General features: G+C 46.0%; 1 protein-coding gene across 1 annotated transcript in view; it reads right to left on the reverse strand.

The window, feature by feature from the left end:
- Positions 1 to 16716, reverse strand: part of CD36 (CD36 molecule (CD36 blood group)) — a 553162-nt gene that overhangs the window by 140901 nt on the left and 395545 nt on the right. The gene's annotated exons all lie outside the window — the stretch shown is intronic.

Genomic DNA, 16716 nt, shown 5'->3' on the forward strand with positions numbered 1-16716 from the left:
GCGGTACAGTGTGGCTTCTGATGGGAACAATATTTTTCTCCTAGTACTCTTGAGTCTCGACTTGACCATTCTCTAACTATCATTTCTCACTGATACTGTTCTCTGTGCATTTGGTACAGTGGTTCTTACTGTCAAACTCTCTTTTCTATTTTTGACCCCCAGATATTATTTGTTGTGATATGAACTAATTACATGTACAACACCATATGTAAATTATGTTATTGAATGCCCGTGCGAACTAAAGTATGTGGGCAGTACAAAGAATAAATTGAAAAATAGGATTTTGGAACATGTTAGGGCAACTGTACATCAAGATAGAAGCAATGCAGTTGCCAAACACATGGAGTCTCATCACAACAGCGAGTGGAAAAGTTTAAAATTCTATGGCATTGACACGGCAAAAAAGCCATTGAGAGGAGGAAATAGAGAACTCATGCTGAGAAAGAAAGAATCAAGATACATTCTCAGTCTGCGAACCATGACTCTGTACGGTCTGAATCAGAGCGAGGAAATGTATATACATTTGTAAATAGACTTTGGGACAGAATATATTATGAATTCATGAAATAATGGCAGAGAGGAAACAGATACGCCTTTTTGCATCATATCATAATTGTGTTTAAGTTTAATTTCATTAATCATTTGAGTATAAGGCACAAAGTTTTTGTGATGAGAAAGGAAATTGGTAAGTTATACATATTGTATATAAAAAAGACAATAGTAATATGGCTACGAGAGGTAGTTGTTCGCGTTGGCAATGGAGCCTTTTGCAGCGGAAGCCAGATCTGGCCGCTATTATAAGGGACTGGTCTACAGGGCCAGGCCACACGTCATCTCGTTGTATGCGGACGACCTGTTGATGTTTTTGACCGATGCGGAGGAGGAATTGATGGGAGCGAGACGTTTGCTAGAATTATTCGGGCGGTTATCGAGCCTGAAGGTCAATTGGACCAAGTCTTGCCTGTACCCGTTGAGACGGGGAGAGCCGTGCCCTCTCACCGCACAGGAACTCAGATGGGAGCCTCATTGCCTGCACTATCTGGGCGTTTATGTGTATCATACTCCTGCAGATATGTTGGACGGTAATATCACTCGTTGCATTAACGCCTTGAAGGGGTGTATGGACTTCTGGGCCACTCTCCCACTCTCGTTGGCAGGTCGTGTCTCCTTGCTGAAAATGGTGGCATTACCTAGGCTATTATATTATTTTAGAACCCTCCCGATATGGATACCCGGCTCAGTCTTTCGACGCTTGAGGTCACTGATTATAGCGTTCCTATGGGGCACGGGTCGGCGGCGAATAGCGCTGGACACCCTCTTGCGACCCAAGGATGAGGGAGGTATGGCGGTGCCTGATTTTGAGTTCTATTACCTAGCGGCACAGCTGCAAACTTTTACCCAGGAGGTCGCGAGAGTGTATCGAGTCCCAGAACACAGTAGAGATGAGGGCACTCCGAGGCTTGTGCTTGCGTATATCACTCTTCATCAGAAGCTGTTGATCAGAGACCTGACAGTGGAGGAACAGACGTTTCGGCTTTGCTGGAACCGAGCGCGTAAACGGGCGGGAATCCATCGCATGTATGCTCCTGAGATCCCGCTGGGAATGGTCACAGCCCTGCCTCATGGTGGGGATTGGTCGAGACTGCTGGGCTGGGAGAAAGCTGGGGTCCAGATGCTGGGCGACCTTTATGAGGACGGGGCCTTGCTTCCGTTCCAAGAGCTACAGGAACGTTTCGACCTTCCAAGAGGTGATTATCTCCTACACGCGGCAGTGACGGGCGCCATGCAAGACCACTGGGGCGAAGGCCTGCTGGAACCCGCGACCTCTATGGTGTGCCAATACGCGATGATGGCGGCGGGGACCTTTAAGGCGGTGACCTGTCTGTATTCTAGAATGTTGCGGGAGGCCTTGCAGCCGCTCACTGCCCTAAAGGCTAAATGGGAATTGGACCTCCAAATGGAGATTCCTGATGCCACTTGGGGCCAACTATTACGGAGGGCGCGGAAGAGCACGAGGAACGCCAGATTCCAACTAATACATTTCTATATCATTCATAGGGCATACCTCACGCCAGGGAAACTGAAGCAGTACTTTGGAGTGGAACAAGCGGCCTGCCCTAGGTGTAGTACACTGGGGGCGGACTTGGGACACATGCTCTGGGATTGCCCTACACTGGGGGAATATTGGCAGGAGGTAGGGAGGGCTCTAAACAACGCCACGGATAGAGAGATACAATACACCAAAGCAGTGGGGGTGCTGCACTGGTTTCCACACACGCCTAAAAATAAGACGACCAGTAGGTTCATAGACATGGGGTTGATATTGGCGAAGAGGATAATAACCAGGAATTGGAAGTCAAGAGTGGGGCCCACGTACAAACGCTGGTATGGTGAATGTTTGAGGTGGGCGGCGTGTGAAAGCACTCTACGATATCAGATGGCTAGAAGGGCTGCTGATGAGAAAGCCATGGAGAGGGCAACAGCGTGGGATGGTAATGAGGAGGAGGAAAGAGAGGACACGGACTCTGAAGTGGTTGACCCCACTAGCACACCAGGAGCGCACCTTTAGGGGATGTTTGACTCCTTCTTGCACACACCAGGCCTTACTTTTCTCCACGATTCTACTGCAGTGCTGCCACGGGGGGGGGAGGATGTTGGGGAGTTTGGGGGGGTGGTGGACAGGGGGAGGGGCGAAAACTTAAAAGCAGTCTGCGTCCTCCTGTGCTTTCGGAAAAGGACATTGGAAGACGGAGCAGAGAATGGACTTACATTATGAATGGACTTACATTATGGACTTATTTGGAATAATGAATAATGAATATAGTGTAGGAGGAGGTTATCAAGCTAACACATGAGCTTTAAAAACGAATGGAAAAAGGAGGGCGGCACCGTGAACAAGATCTCAGTAAGAGATTGAAACGCGTCGGTGTTTGGAGTGTTTGGAGTTTGTTTGAAAATAAATATCTTGGATTTACTTTAAAGGACTATTGGTGTGCGACCCAACTTCTTTTCCTTATATATATATATATATATATATATATATATATATATATATATATATATATATATATATATATATATATATATATAAATATATATATTTACTGAAAAAACCATAGGTTTCAGGCCTTATATAGTTAGGAATTAGCATTTAAAAAACCTTGCAAATTCACTGAAAAAAACATAGGTTTCAGGCCTTATATAGTTAGGAATTAGCTTTTAAAAACCTTTGAAATTCACTCAAAAAACTATAAGTTTTAGGGGTGTTATAGTTAGCTGGACATTTCACTCATACAAAACCATTGAAATTGCTCCTATATAGTTAGTTATACTAACTATATTTCGCGCACCTGCAATCCACTGTTGATGATGTCACATATTAGATCATTCATGACATGGTCAGTGACATTACTGATGACATCTCAAATGACATCACTGATGACATCACTGATGACATCATCCACGTGACAATCACATACACCAAGGTTTTTTAAATGCTAATTCCTAACTATATAAGGCCTGAAACCTATGTTTTTTTCATTGAATAGCGAAGGTTTTTTAAATGACAATTTTTAAATGTATTAATTGTTATTTTTTATACTGATTTACTACATTTTTTCAGGCAGGTGTTAAGAGGGCACGCCCCCTTGTTACAACACTCTGCAGCACAACCCCTGACGCGTTTGCAGAGGAGGAACTAATTCCCCTTGCATACTGGGGGTACCTGGGGGGCAACTAGCCCACCAGGAGCCTACAGTATAAGCCAGGGGGCTGCATTGTAGAGAGGTGTAATGAGGCCACACCCTTTTTTACACCTCTCTGCAACGCAGCCCCCAGGCTTGTTTGCAGAGGGGGAACTAATTCCCCTTGCATACTGGGGGTCCCTGGGGGCTAACTAGTCCACCTGGATTACTGCAGTATGCATTGCAGAGATGTGTAATGAGGCCATACCCTTTTTTACACCTCTCTGCAGCGCAACCCCTGGCGTGTTTGCAGAGTAGGAACTAATTCCCCTTGCATACTGGGGGTTCCTGGGGCCAACTAGCCCACCAGGAGCCTCCAGTATGCGCCAAGGGGCTGTGTTGCTTTGCCCCGGGGTCGGCGGTCCCCGGGGCAGTGTGGGGGGGATTGTGGACCCCCCACACTTCTTTATCACTATACCCCCGCGATTTGGTCCCCCAGGGGGGTAATTTTTTTTAAAAAACAGACCTGGTTTAAAAAAAAAATTGGCCCTTTTTTGTCCTTGTGGGACCACCTGGGCAGGCCTAGGGGGTCAGGGTGTATCTACCCTGCCCCCTTTTTGTGTTCTTCACGTTTGTTTTTCTGCTTTCTTGTGCCTCGTTCTATCGAGCACAAGATGGATGCCAACACTTTCTGGTTTGAAGTGTTGAAAGCCAATTAGCATGCATCTCCTGCTGGGAACGTTTTAGAACTCAAAAGGGGGGCAGGGTAGAAGCACCCTGACCCCGTAGGCCTGCTCAGAGGGTCCCACAAGGACCCCAAAGGCCCCCCAAATTTGTATTTTTTTGGGGAACATCGCGGGGTGCGCGCATGGTGCGCGTACCCCGTGATTTTTGGAAAAAAAATATTTTTTTTTGGCTTGTGGGTCCCTGTGGGACCCCTGAGCAGGCCTTGGGTGTCAGGAACCTCCAGTATGCGCCAGGGGGCTGCCTTGCAGAGAGGTGTAAAAAGGGGCGTGGCTTCTTTACACGTCTCTGCAAGGCAGCCCCCTGGCGCGTTTGCAGAGGGGGAACTAATTCCCTTGCCTACTGGGGGTCCCTGGGGGCCTACTAGCCCACCAGGAGCCTCCAGTATGTGCCAGGGGGCTGCGTTGCTTTGCCCCAGGGGGCAGCGGTCCCTGGAGCAGTGTGGGGGGGATTGGGGACCCCCCACACTTCTTTATCACTATGCCCCCAAATTTAGTCCCCCCGGGGGTAATTTGAAAAAAAACAGACCGTGTTTTAAAACAATTTGGGGCCTTGGGGGTCCTTGTGGGACCACCTGGGCAGCCCTAGGGGGTCAGGGTGTGTCTACCCTGCCCCCCCCAAAAAAACGCACGGTGCTCGCACGGTGTGCGCTTATAGATATATAAATGTTTTCAAATTCAAATTTCTCAACAACTACTGGAGGGATTTACACCATTTAAACAAAAGGCCGTCCTGCGTACCAGTCCCCACCATTTTGCCAAGTTGGTGTAATTCCGTTCAGCGGTTCGAGCTGTAGCCGTGTCTAATCGTCCTATAGAAAATAACATGGGGAAAACACATTTTGGGACCCCCTTTTTTCTCAGCCCCCACTTGACGAATCCCCCCAAAACTTTCAGGGAAGGTGCGGAGCGGAGTGGGCCATCTTCTTTGAGAAATTCGTGGAGATTCATCAACCGGCGCCAAAGTTATTCCCAATAGAATGTTGCGGATTTCCTATGGAAACTAGGTTCTAACTATATATACCTACTGGCGACAGCCAGTAGGTAATATATATATATATATATATATATATATTCAATGAAAAAAACATTGGTTTTAGGCCATATATAGTTAGGGATTTGCATTTACAAAACCTTATTTTACTCACACAAAACCATTGAAATTCCATATATAGTTATAAGCGCTAACTATATATCGCGCACCCGCAATCCACTGCTGATGATGTCACATATTACATCATTCATGACATGGTTAGTGACATCACTGATGACATCACTGATGACATCTCAAATGACATCACTGATGACATCACTGATGACAACATCCAGTGACTGTATGTTTCTGTAAAGTTAAAATATCTCTTACATATTGAAGAATGAGTGGATATATAAGTGTCTGGATGAAGGATTTAGTAGGTGCATGACTGACTGTATGAGTGAGTGATTAAATGTGTCTCACTGAGTGCATGGGTTAGTGACTAAACTGTCTTAATTTGTGCATCATTATGTCGGTTGTTCTGTAAACTGTTGCATGTGTTGATAAGTAGCTATATGAGTAACTATATGGGTTATTGATTGGTTGCCCAAGTATTTGTATGGGATACTGAGTGTGTGTGTGGGTGGCTGGGAGGTGTGTGACTCTGTGCATAGATGTGTGAGCAGTTGATTCACTCGATGTATGGTTTCAAAAGTGCATGTGGAAACAGCTGTATGGGCGGTTGACTGTGGGCATGAGTGTATTGGTGAGTGAATGGATATCTCAGTGCTACATGTCAAAGTAAGTACATATGTAAAACACAGTACATGTGAGAGTTGACATATATAAATAACTGTGCATAAGAGCCAGTGAATGTGTGAGTGGCTGTATGGATCATTGTGAACTTGTATCAGGGATTGTATAATAGAGTAAATATGTGCTAGTATATGTTTGAATAAGTAAAGTTTGTATAACTGTATAGTTGAGGAAATGGAGGTGTGATTGATTCTTTGCATGACTGACTAGGTGTGTGAGTAACTCCATGGATGAGTGACAGTCTGTGAGTGTCTGTTTACACTGATTGTATCTAAGGTTATATTAGAGTCTGAAGAGGTTCATCGTATTATCACATGAATGATATCATCAGTGATGTTATCAGTCATGTCAAATGAGATGTTTTCAGTGATGTCATCAGTGATGTCATTTGAGATGTCATCAGTGATGTCATCAGTGATGTCACTAACCATGTCATGAATGATGTAATATGTGACATCATCAGCAGTGGATTGCGGGTGCGCGATATATAGTTAGCGCTTATAACTATATATGGAATTTCAATGGTTTTGTGTGAGTAAAATAAGGTTTTGTAAATGCAAATCCCTAACTATATATGGCCTAAAACCAATGGTTTTTTCATTGAATTTTCAAGGTTTTGTAAATGCAAATTCCTAACTATATATGGAGTATAACCTATGGTTTTTTCTGTGAATTTCAATGGTTTTTTAATAGCAAACATCAAAAGCTGTCAAATGTCAAGTACGTGATAGGTAAAAACGTTTTCGTGTTTATGCACGCTGATGTGCTTTGAACGCTGCCCCCCCCCTCCCCTCTTTTCTCTTAGTAGTACTCTCTCCTTGCAGATAGTGAAGGGTAGTTAACGCAGACCTTTACCCCTGTTGTAATCCGTCGTACCTGCTTGTCTCTCCATTTGATTGATTATTATCCAAGCATTTACTGTTTTACAATTGGTTCTCTTTGGATCATTCTCTATTTACAAACAAGCACAAAGTCGCAATACTCTGTTTAGTCTTTGCAGATAGTGAAAAATCGTGCAAAAAAAATAAAAGTAATCGAGCAAAACCAGTAGACCACTAATTCGATCTCTTTTTAACCTCGGTAAAATACAAACATTAGGAATAACCCTTCATGAGAAATACGAAAATAGTGAAATGAATTGAGCTCCACACCATGAGGGCTGCAAAACAGCTCGACTCCGCCACCCACACCGCCCAAAATAACGGCAAACCCTATGCAAATATTATAAATATACACAACACACCACCAAAGAAACAGAATAAAACATTTTATTAAATAACTATTTACATAACTATTTTATACTTTTTATTGCCCGATCCGGCTAGCTCAATCGATCGAGCATGAAAGTCATGCACTGATAACAAGCGTTGAGAGTTTGTAGAATGATGGCTTCAGATTTTCCACATACAGTGTAGTGGCGCGAACTGGCAGGGGGCGTTTGGATTCTACCCCTTCTCCAAATAAGATTTTCATACGTGAATGTTCGTTCATGCTTTTTGTCCCCGAGTTGCTTCCATGTCACTGCCTTACATAAATGGCATAAGTCCTGGTTATTGAGTGCCATACTTCAGAGTTCTAAGCAGTTCTTGTAACACTGTTTAAACCTTATTTGCACCTGCTGCAGCTTCACTATTCAAAGTAGTGGGGTCCATTTGTGGACCTGACTGCATTGGAAAACAATGTGATACGGTGCCTCCCTAAACCGCTTGACGGAGGCTCCCGAGGAGCGGTGAGATGGCGCGGACTGAGAGGGGGCGCTTGGCTCCTGCCCCCTCCCCAAGTCGTGTTGCCCTGGTGAGGCCTGAGATCGCCCCCGGCATAGGTGGCCGGCTCCCAGGGTCCGGCGGAATTTTTTCCCTTTTGAAGAATCTTTCATTCTGGACCTTGTCCCACAATCCGTTTCACCTGAAGACACGCTGTCGTAGGGCGCCCCTTTACCGTTTTAGTTGCCATTCCGCCCGCTTTTGGTACTCTGTGCCTCTTCCGCCATTCAGCTGTTTACCGCTCGCTCTTGCGACTACAACGTCTCGCTCACCATGTAGTTGAGTTGCTCCCGCTCTTAAGATTTGACCGAACTTTTTGGACTGCTGAAAGCGGTGGAATTCCGACCGCTGGTTGGTGGAGACATTTTGACTATATTCTGCACCTGCATTGTCGCGTAATGCGTCATATGACGCGACGCGTTAGCGCACCCGGATGTGCTCCGGTGCGCAAGGCGCAGCTTCCCGGAAACGATCCAGAGCGCGCCGCGCAGCGCGTAACGTAAGCATAACAGGTCATGTGACTCGTTAATAAAACTTTTCATTGGTTCATTTTACTTTTCTTTTCCTAATTATGTAAGACTAGGTCATGTGACCTAAAAATAACACTTTTCATTGGATTAAAACTTTTTTTTTCCCAAACGATGAAAGCCCCACCTTGTTTCTGGATGTTTCAGACTGAAGCTGGCGTCACCATGAGAGCACCACCATCTCGTAGCTCCGTCGTGGCCATTCCGCAAGCAATCATGGCAGCCGCTCCCCACCGGAAGCCTGCGGGAGTCGAGGGCGCCCAAGACTTTTGTACAATCTTCAAGGCTGAGGGGACGCTTTCGAGAATGGAACCCAAGCCCTGGCAGACAAGCGTCCGAGTTCCAAGGTGTCCCAGGGCCATTTTACTGGACCAGGCCCAAATCCGAAGAGCCGGCCGCCATTTTAAGAGTCCTGTGGAAGCCGCCTACCGCTGCACCGCAAGAGTGGGAGCAACTCAACTACATGGTGAGCGAGACGCTGTAGCCGTAAGAGCGGGCGGTAAACAGCTGAATGGCGGATGAGGCACAGTGTAGCAAAAGCGGGCGGAATGGCGACTGAAACGATAAAGGGGCGCCCCACTACAGCAGACAAGCCTCCGCCATGTGCTTCAAAACTGCATATGTATCTCGTGATATCAAAGTTGGGCAACCAGTACAGAACAAGCAGTTACGAGTCCCATTTACACCGGCGCCATTTTGGGCGCGGCCGGGCAGGTCCAGGATCTACTGAAACATAAAAAATGAGGCTGACGTCTCTGAAGCAGTTCACGAACAGCAGGACATAGCAAATAAACATGAACTCTCTAAAGCTGTTAACTCACTGCAGAACAAAACAAGTGAACCTGAAACCTCTGGAATAATTGTCGCTCAAAAGAACAACACACAAAACTCTGTAGAGCCTGAAGAAAAAAAAACAGAAGGGCACTGTAGTTTCAGACACACTTAACACTAATGATGAAACAAAGATATCGTCTGTTTATAAAGCAGTTATCATCTTGACAGAATTGACAAAGAAGTGTACAGACACCAATGCATCAGCATTCTCGGAGATAACATCTTAAGGAACAAAGAAACACCTGTTCACTCTTGACACCCCAGGTGGTGTGTATATTGCACTATAGTGCTGCATCGACAAAACGGGCAACACTATTGATGTGGATTTTTCATTATTGATTATTGTAAAGAAATGGCGACTCCCCCCTTTAGCAGATTAGCTAAATGTTTGCGTAATTTAGGCATAAAAGTTATATTATTGTTGTTGTTGTTGTTATCGTTATAGTTCTGGTTAATTTCAAAAAATGGTTAAATATATTTACAGTTTTTGTTGCGTTCGTTATATTTAAATATTAATAAAGTTTTAAAATGTAACTGTCTTGGAGTACTATATTTTTTTAAAAAATCGGGTGAATGGGGCCTTGAATCGGGTTATTGTCATGTGTGGGCTTTGCAAGTGTACTGCTACAAGATCGGACATTTCAAACTCAAATGCACGTTCTTTTTCTTACCTTTCCGAAGCATGGAGCGCAATAGCAGGCAGAGAAAGGGTGATGCACGTGTTGAACACTGCCTGGCCTGCAAATTGCTGCCAGTGCCCCCCCGCCCGCTCCTGAAAGAGGACACACACACACCGCCGCCCCGAGTACTTCACAAATCTTTAAAAGACCATGCGCTTGTTCAATGGGAAGTGGATAACATGGCTAAGAGCATTTGCTGACTAATGCATGAATATCGCTGACTTTTCAGCGATATTCATGCATTGCGGCCGTTTTTTATCGCATTTGCGATAAACCTTGCTAATAGCAAGGTTTATGTGCGATAAAATTCGCCGAAGTGCGGCGATAATTATTGTCTCTAAACAAGTTAGAGACAAAAATTACCGCTAGTTGTTGGAAATATGCCCCCGGGTTTTTCCTTGCAGGAATCGGGAAACGAAAGACTAGCACTGAAATCAGTAGTCTCACACCTGAATCGGGAGGGTTGGCATGTCTGGATACTCTACAGCTGGAGCCATACACTACATCCGCAGGGCTAGGTGATAGCCTAGGTCCGGCCTGGACAATCGGACACAGAGGAAGAGAAGTGTCAGAGGGTGCGGTAGTGAATAGGGTGAAAGGGAGGTGTCGAACGGGCACAGGGTGTGATTCTCAGAGAAGAGCAGTGCAGATGGGGGAAGTATATGGCCCATGCATGAGAGAGAGAGCGAGGGGGACCATTGCGTGGGGGAGATGCGTGCGAGGGTGGGGAGCCATGCTGAGAATCGACGGCGTGCAGAGAGTGGCCCTGGTCAAGGCATCTAAAATGGCTGCTGTGCACGACAAAATTGTGGCATTGGACAAAAACGCAAGATGGCGCAGACAATGTTTATCAATAAGGATTCATTTATAACAAAATATTTACTCGCAGTGACAAAATGGTGTTCAACACTTCCTGATTTCCATCGAATCGAACGTTAACAAACGTCACGCAGCAAAAAAAAAAAAAGCTCACGCACAGAGCGGTTTTTAGCCATGTTATCCAATGGAAGGTGGATAACATGGCTAAGAGCATTTGCTGGATAATGCATGAATATCGCTGACTTTTCAGCGATATTCATGCATTGTGGCCGATGTGCGGCGATAATTTTTGTCTCTAAACAATTAAAACGAAGCACAAAATGGCGAATTCCCGTTTCGCTACCAGTTTGCGGCCCAGTTCGCGGCCCGTGAAGCGCTTCTACCGTGAAAAATAATTTTTTTTTTATTTTCCCCACGGGACCCTTTAATAACCCCAACAACATTCCTAGGGGTCAAGAGGGGTATACCTTGCCCCCTTTCAATAAATTCCCCCTTCGTTTTTCACCTCTTCTTCTCTCTCGATCCTACCGAGAGATAAGATGGCGGCCGCTCCGGACTATTTAGAATGTTGACAGACACCGGAGAGCCAATCAGCTTTCTGTTATCCAATGGAAGGTGGATAACATGGCTAAGAGCATTTGCTGGATAATGCATGAATATCGCTGACTTTTCAGCGATATTCATGCATTGTGGCCGATGTGCGGCGATAATTTTTGTCTCTAAACAATTAAAACGAAGCACAAAATGGCGAATTCCCGTTTCGCTACCAGTTTGCGGCCCAGTTCGCGGCCCGTGAAGCGCTTCTACCGTGAAAAATATTATTTTTTTTATTTTCCCCACGGGACCCTTTAATACCCCCAACAACATTCCTAGGGGGTCAAGAGGGGTATACCTTGCCCCCTTTCAATAAATTCCCCCTTCGTTTTTCACCTCTTCTTCTCTCTCGATCCTACCGAGAGATAAGATGGCGGCCGCTCCGGACTATTTAGAATGTTGACAGACACCGGAGAGCCAATCAGCTTTCTGTTATCCAATGGAAGGTGGATAACATGGCTAAGAGCATTTGCTGGATAATGCATGAATATCGCTGACTTTTCAACGATATTCATGCATTGTGGCCGATGTGCGGCGATAATTTTTGTCTCTAAACAATTAAAACGAAGTACAAAATGGCGAATTCCCGTTTCGCTACCAGTTTGCGGCCCAGTTCGCGGCCCGGGAAACGCTTCTACCGTGAAAAATCTTTTTTTTTTTATTTTCCCCACGGGACCCTTTAATAACCCCAACAACAATCCTAGGGGGTCAAGAGGGGTATACCTTGCACCCTTTCAATAAATTCCCCCTTCGTTTTTCACCTCTTCTCTCTCGATCCTACCGAGAGATAAGATGGCGGCCGCTCCGGACTGTTTAGAATGTTGACAGACACCGGAGAGCCAATCAGCTTTCTGCGCGCAAAGTTCCGTTTCGCGAAAAGTAAGCGAACCGGATCGCTGCCCAGAGCGCTGTTACAGATATATATCTTGGTTTGAACGTTAATTTCTCAAAAACTACTGGAGCACATATATTGAGACCTAGCAAAGGCACATCGGGCTAACAGTCCCTACAATTTTGCCAAGTTTCGTGCAAATCCATTCAGCCGTTCGAGCTAAAAGTGAGTCCAACCGCCCTATGGAAAAATGAATGGGAAAAACGCGTTTTGGGACCCCCCTTTTTTCTCAGCCCCCCCTTGACGAAACTCTACCAAATTTTCAGGGGCTGCTCAAAAACAAAATGTGCCATTTTCCTGAAAATTTCAGCCGATTCCGTCCACAAACGCCAAAGTTATTAGACATAGAATTTTCAGAAATCCCATAGGGAATTAATCCTAACTATATATACCTACTGGCTATTGCCAGTAGGTAATATATATGTATATATATTTATATATATATATATATATATATATATATATTCATTCCCTGGAAAAAAAACATAGGTTTCAGGAACGTTATAGTTAGTTGGACCTTTCACTCATACAAACCGTCGAAATTCCAGTCAATATAGTTAGTTCAGCTAACTATAACTTGTGCCCCCACAATGCACGGCTGATGACGTCACATAATACATCTTTCATGACATGGTCAGTGACATCACTGATGACATCACTGATGAGGATTGAGGGCAAAACGTTTGGGGAAAAACCAGGCCAAGGATGTCAGCTCTAACATGTGCCCCCAGCTGAAAGTAGGAAGAGCTACCTACCCTCATGCAAGTTCTCATCACTAAGGCTGAAGAACCTGCAAAGACCATCAGCATGGTGCGCTCAGTGTCAGGTCTGTGTTTCACCATAACACCTATGGGAGATGAATCTCTCAACATTCTTGGACACTCACATCTCATCTGCATGAGCCATCAGAGGGGCCGATGGTCCGTCTGAACCTAGAAGTGAGTTCCAAACAGGTATGGTTTCAGCTTCATCAGTGCCCAGACCACAGGAAGTGCTTCTTGCTCACCTCTGTTTACTGAGAAATAAAGTTCTGCTGATAAAGGTTGCAGGTTGGTCTAGGCCCTCCCCCTTAAACTGTGCTAGAACAGTCCCTATGCCATGCTCTGAGCATCTGTCTGCACTATGAATTCCTGGAGAAGTCATGGGCCTTGAGCACAGATGCCATTCACATGGCCTCCTTGAGGGTGTCAAAGGCTTTCTGCCAGGCCTCTAACCAGATTACCTTCTTGAGCTGCTTCTTGGAAGTCAGCTCAGTTACGAGGGTATCAATGGTACTGTAGCCCTTAATAAATCTCCTATAATATCCAGTGAGGCCCAGGAAGGCCCTTACTTTGGTATGAGTGTTGGGGGTTCCCCAATTGAGACAGTCTCTATCTTGGCCTGGAAGAGCTGCACCTTGCCTTCACCCACCAGGTGTCACAGATACACCTGAGTCTCCTGCCATGTCTGGTACCTGCTGGCCGTGATGGTCAGACGTGCCTATTGCAGGGCCTGAAGCACCTTCTGGAGGTGAAACAGCTCCATCCCAGCCAGGATCCTGCTGACCAAACTCTGGAAGGTGGCAGGGGCATTTTTCAACCCAATGGGATATCATCCTGAATCAGTAGTGGCCCTTTGGGCTAGAAAATGCAGACCTCTCTACAGCCCCCTCAGTCAGGGCAATCTGCCAACACATTGATGTTAAATTAAAAAGAAACAATTGATGGACAGAATGCTGAACAATGCAAACATTCACCCTCAGTCACAAGGATCTGGGTTTAATCCATCATTCTTTTGCTTACCACGACACCCCAGTTTGGACCCAGCCATAAGCAGATAAGTCTTGTCCCTGTTTCTTATGGGAACAGTCCAGCCCAAACTGCCAAGCCAGGTACTCCCTTGACCGGATACAAGCATCCTTGGACCTGTTTCGGGGGAACACCCCTCATCAGCTAGGCTAGCTGGAATCCAGTGGCTCAGTGAACACAGGAGCCACGTCTGGGCATAACCTTACCATTTAGGGCGACAAATTTAAAAGAAACAATTAAAGGATGGAATTTTGAACAATGCCCCTCGCGGCGGGATGCCTGGCTTTCACCTTGCGGATACCCTGCCGGGGTTAGCTCACAGGGGAATACCAGGACGGGTTCCCTAAGCAAGCGCTTAGAGACCGGTGGGTGATTTGCGCTATATAAATTCCTGTACATTTACATTTACATTTACAATGCAAGCATTCCCTCCCCAGTCACAAGGATCTATCAATCATTCTTTTGCTCACCATGCCACCCCAGTTTGGGCCCAGTCAAATGCAAATCAATCTTATCCCTGTTCCTTATGGTAACACTCCAGCCTAAACTGCCAAGATAGGTCCTCCCTTAACCTGAAACAAGCATCCTGGGACCGGTTTCAGGGCATCACCCGTCATCAGCCAGGCTAGCTTGATTCCAGTGGCACAGTGAGCACAGGACCCACGTCTGGGTATACCCAGCCCACTTACGGTGACAAATTTGATGGACGGAATGTTGAACAATTCAAACATTCACCCCAAGTCACAAGGATCTGGGTTAAATCCATCATTCTTTTGCTCACCACGCCACCCCAGTTTGGACCCAGCAATATGCAAATCAGTCTTGACCCTGTGCCTGATGGGAAGCCCTGCTTGAACTACTAAGCCAGGTCTTCCCTGGACCGGAAACAAGCGTCCTGGGACCAGTTTCGGGCATCAACCCTCAGAAGCCAGGCTAGCTTGAATACCGTGGCGCAGTGAGCATGGGACCCACGTCTGGCAAAACCATTTCCACTTAGGGCCACAAATTTAAAAGAAACAATTGGTGGACGGCTGCGGTATCTCTGGAGAAGAATTATATCAAGCTAAATTCTGTCTTTGCAGAAATGTTGACTGTGGATTTCAAGTGTCAGTCGTTCTTAGAGCAGTGACCAATAAGAGTTAACAGAGTCATTTAGAGTTTGAGAAGCAGCAACTCTGTGAATAGAGGTTGCATTGAGGGTGCTCTTGCCCTACTAAACTTACAGATACTCCCCCCCTTGCAGAGATGGGGGAATAACAGTGTTCCTACAGAGCATTAGATGGCTCCACCTTTCCAAACATCTGAACTAATGGTCCGTCCATCACAGAGCTATTAGACCATAGTGGCAACTGCTCCGATCTTATTTAGGATGTTGCCACCTCACTAGATTCCCTGCCTCGTACTGTCACGCACCTTATCGAAGCCCGAGGCAAAGAAAACAAACAATGACCCCAATGCATAGGGTAAAATCTCCCTGTTTCATTTCTTTTACAAATCAAACTTCCCTCTTGGAGCTTGTATCTTGAAAACAAACCTTGGCCAAGAGGACTCAACAAATATGGGCCCTTTTAGCAACGTTGAGTAACTTTAATGGGGCACTTCTTCGGTGACTCCGCTGAAAGCACAGAGATCCCTGTCTGCATGGCAAGAGGCCAGGGGACCAGAAGAATCTACTGATCTGGTTGGGGTTGGCCAGTGGGCCTCCCACTAATCGTCTCAGTGACCTCATAAATATTATGGGGCAGATTTATGAGGCCGTTGCGCCTCTTTGCGCCGCAATTGCGTCACTTTATTTGACGCAACTGCGGCGCAAACAATGTGCCCTATTTACAACGTGACGCATCTAAGAGATGCGTCACGTTGTAAAGCACTGCGCCATAAGGAGGCGTTCCTGCGCAGGGGGGGGCGTTCCTGCGCAGGAACGCCTCCTGAAAGTGGCTGAGTGAAATCTATGAGATTTCACTCAGTCACTTTCAGGGCAATGCTGCGTCAAAACCCTGCGCCTGCTTGAAGCAGGCGTAGGTCTTGACGCAGCATTGTGCAGATGGTGTACCCCCAAGCCTTGCTGGAGCTGCGTCGCGCTTGCGACGCAACTCCAGCAATGCGCCACATTTCCGGCACAGATGCGTCACGCATCTGTGCCGTTTTTGCACCTTGGTGCGCCGCATTATAAATGCGGCGCACCATGGGTGGCGGAGCTGTGGCGCACTGTGGCGCACGTTAACTGGCGCATCCCTGGGGATGCGCCAGTTAACATAAATCTGCCCCTAAGTCTGTGGTCATATCTGTTTTGCTTCATATTTGAATACACAGGGAAAGAAGACCATTCTTATATGCTCATGATATAGTACAATTAATAGTCAATTTCTTCATATAAATGTCCCTGGAGTATGGGAAAACATACATACTCGGGACTTGCACTAGTATGGGAGTTCTAGCTCCAAGGATGTCAGCTGGGGCAGATAAGGTAGACAGCAGGTACCAATAATTGTTCAAGGAGGCAATCCAGTGATGCCACTGGAGTCGAAAGTCCATGATGGATCTTTTACTACCATGGTAATCATGATGAATTGACGTCCATGTGGCTAATTGGCATACACGG

The sequence above is a fragment of the Lissotriton vulgaris genome, chromosome 1_1 (genome assembly GCF_964263255.1).
Source record: "Lissotriton vulgaris chromosome 1_1, aLisVul1.2, whole genome shotgun sequence".
Classification (NCBI taxonomy): domain Eukaryota; kingdom Metazoa; phylum Chordata; class Amphibia; order Caudata; family Salamandridae; genus Lissotriton; species Lissotriton vulgaris.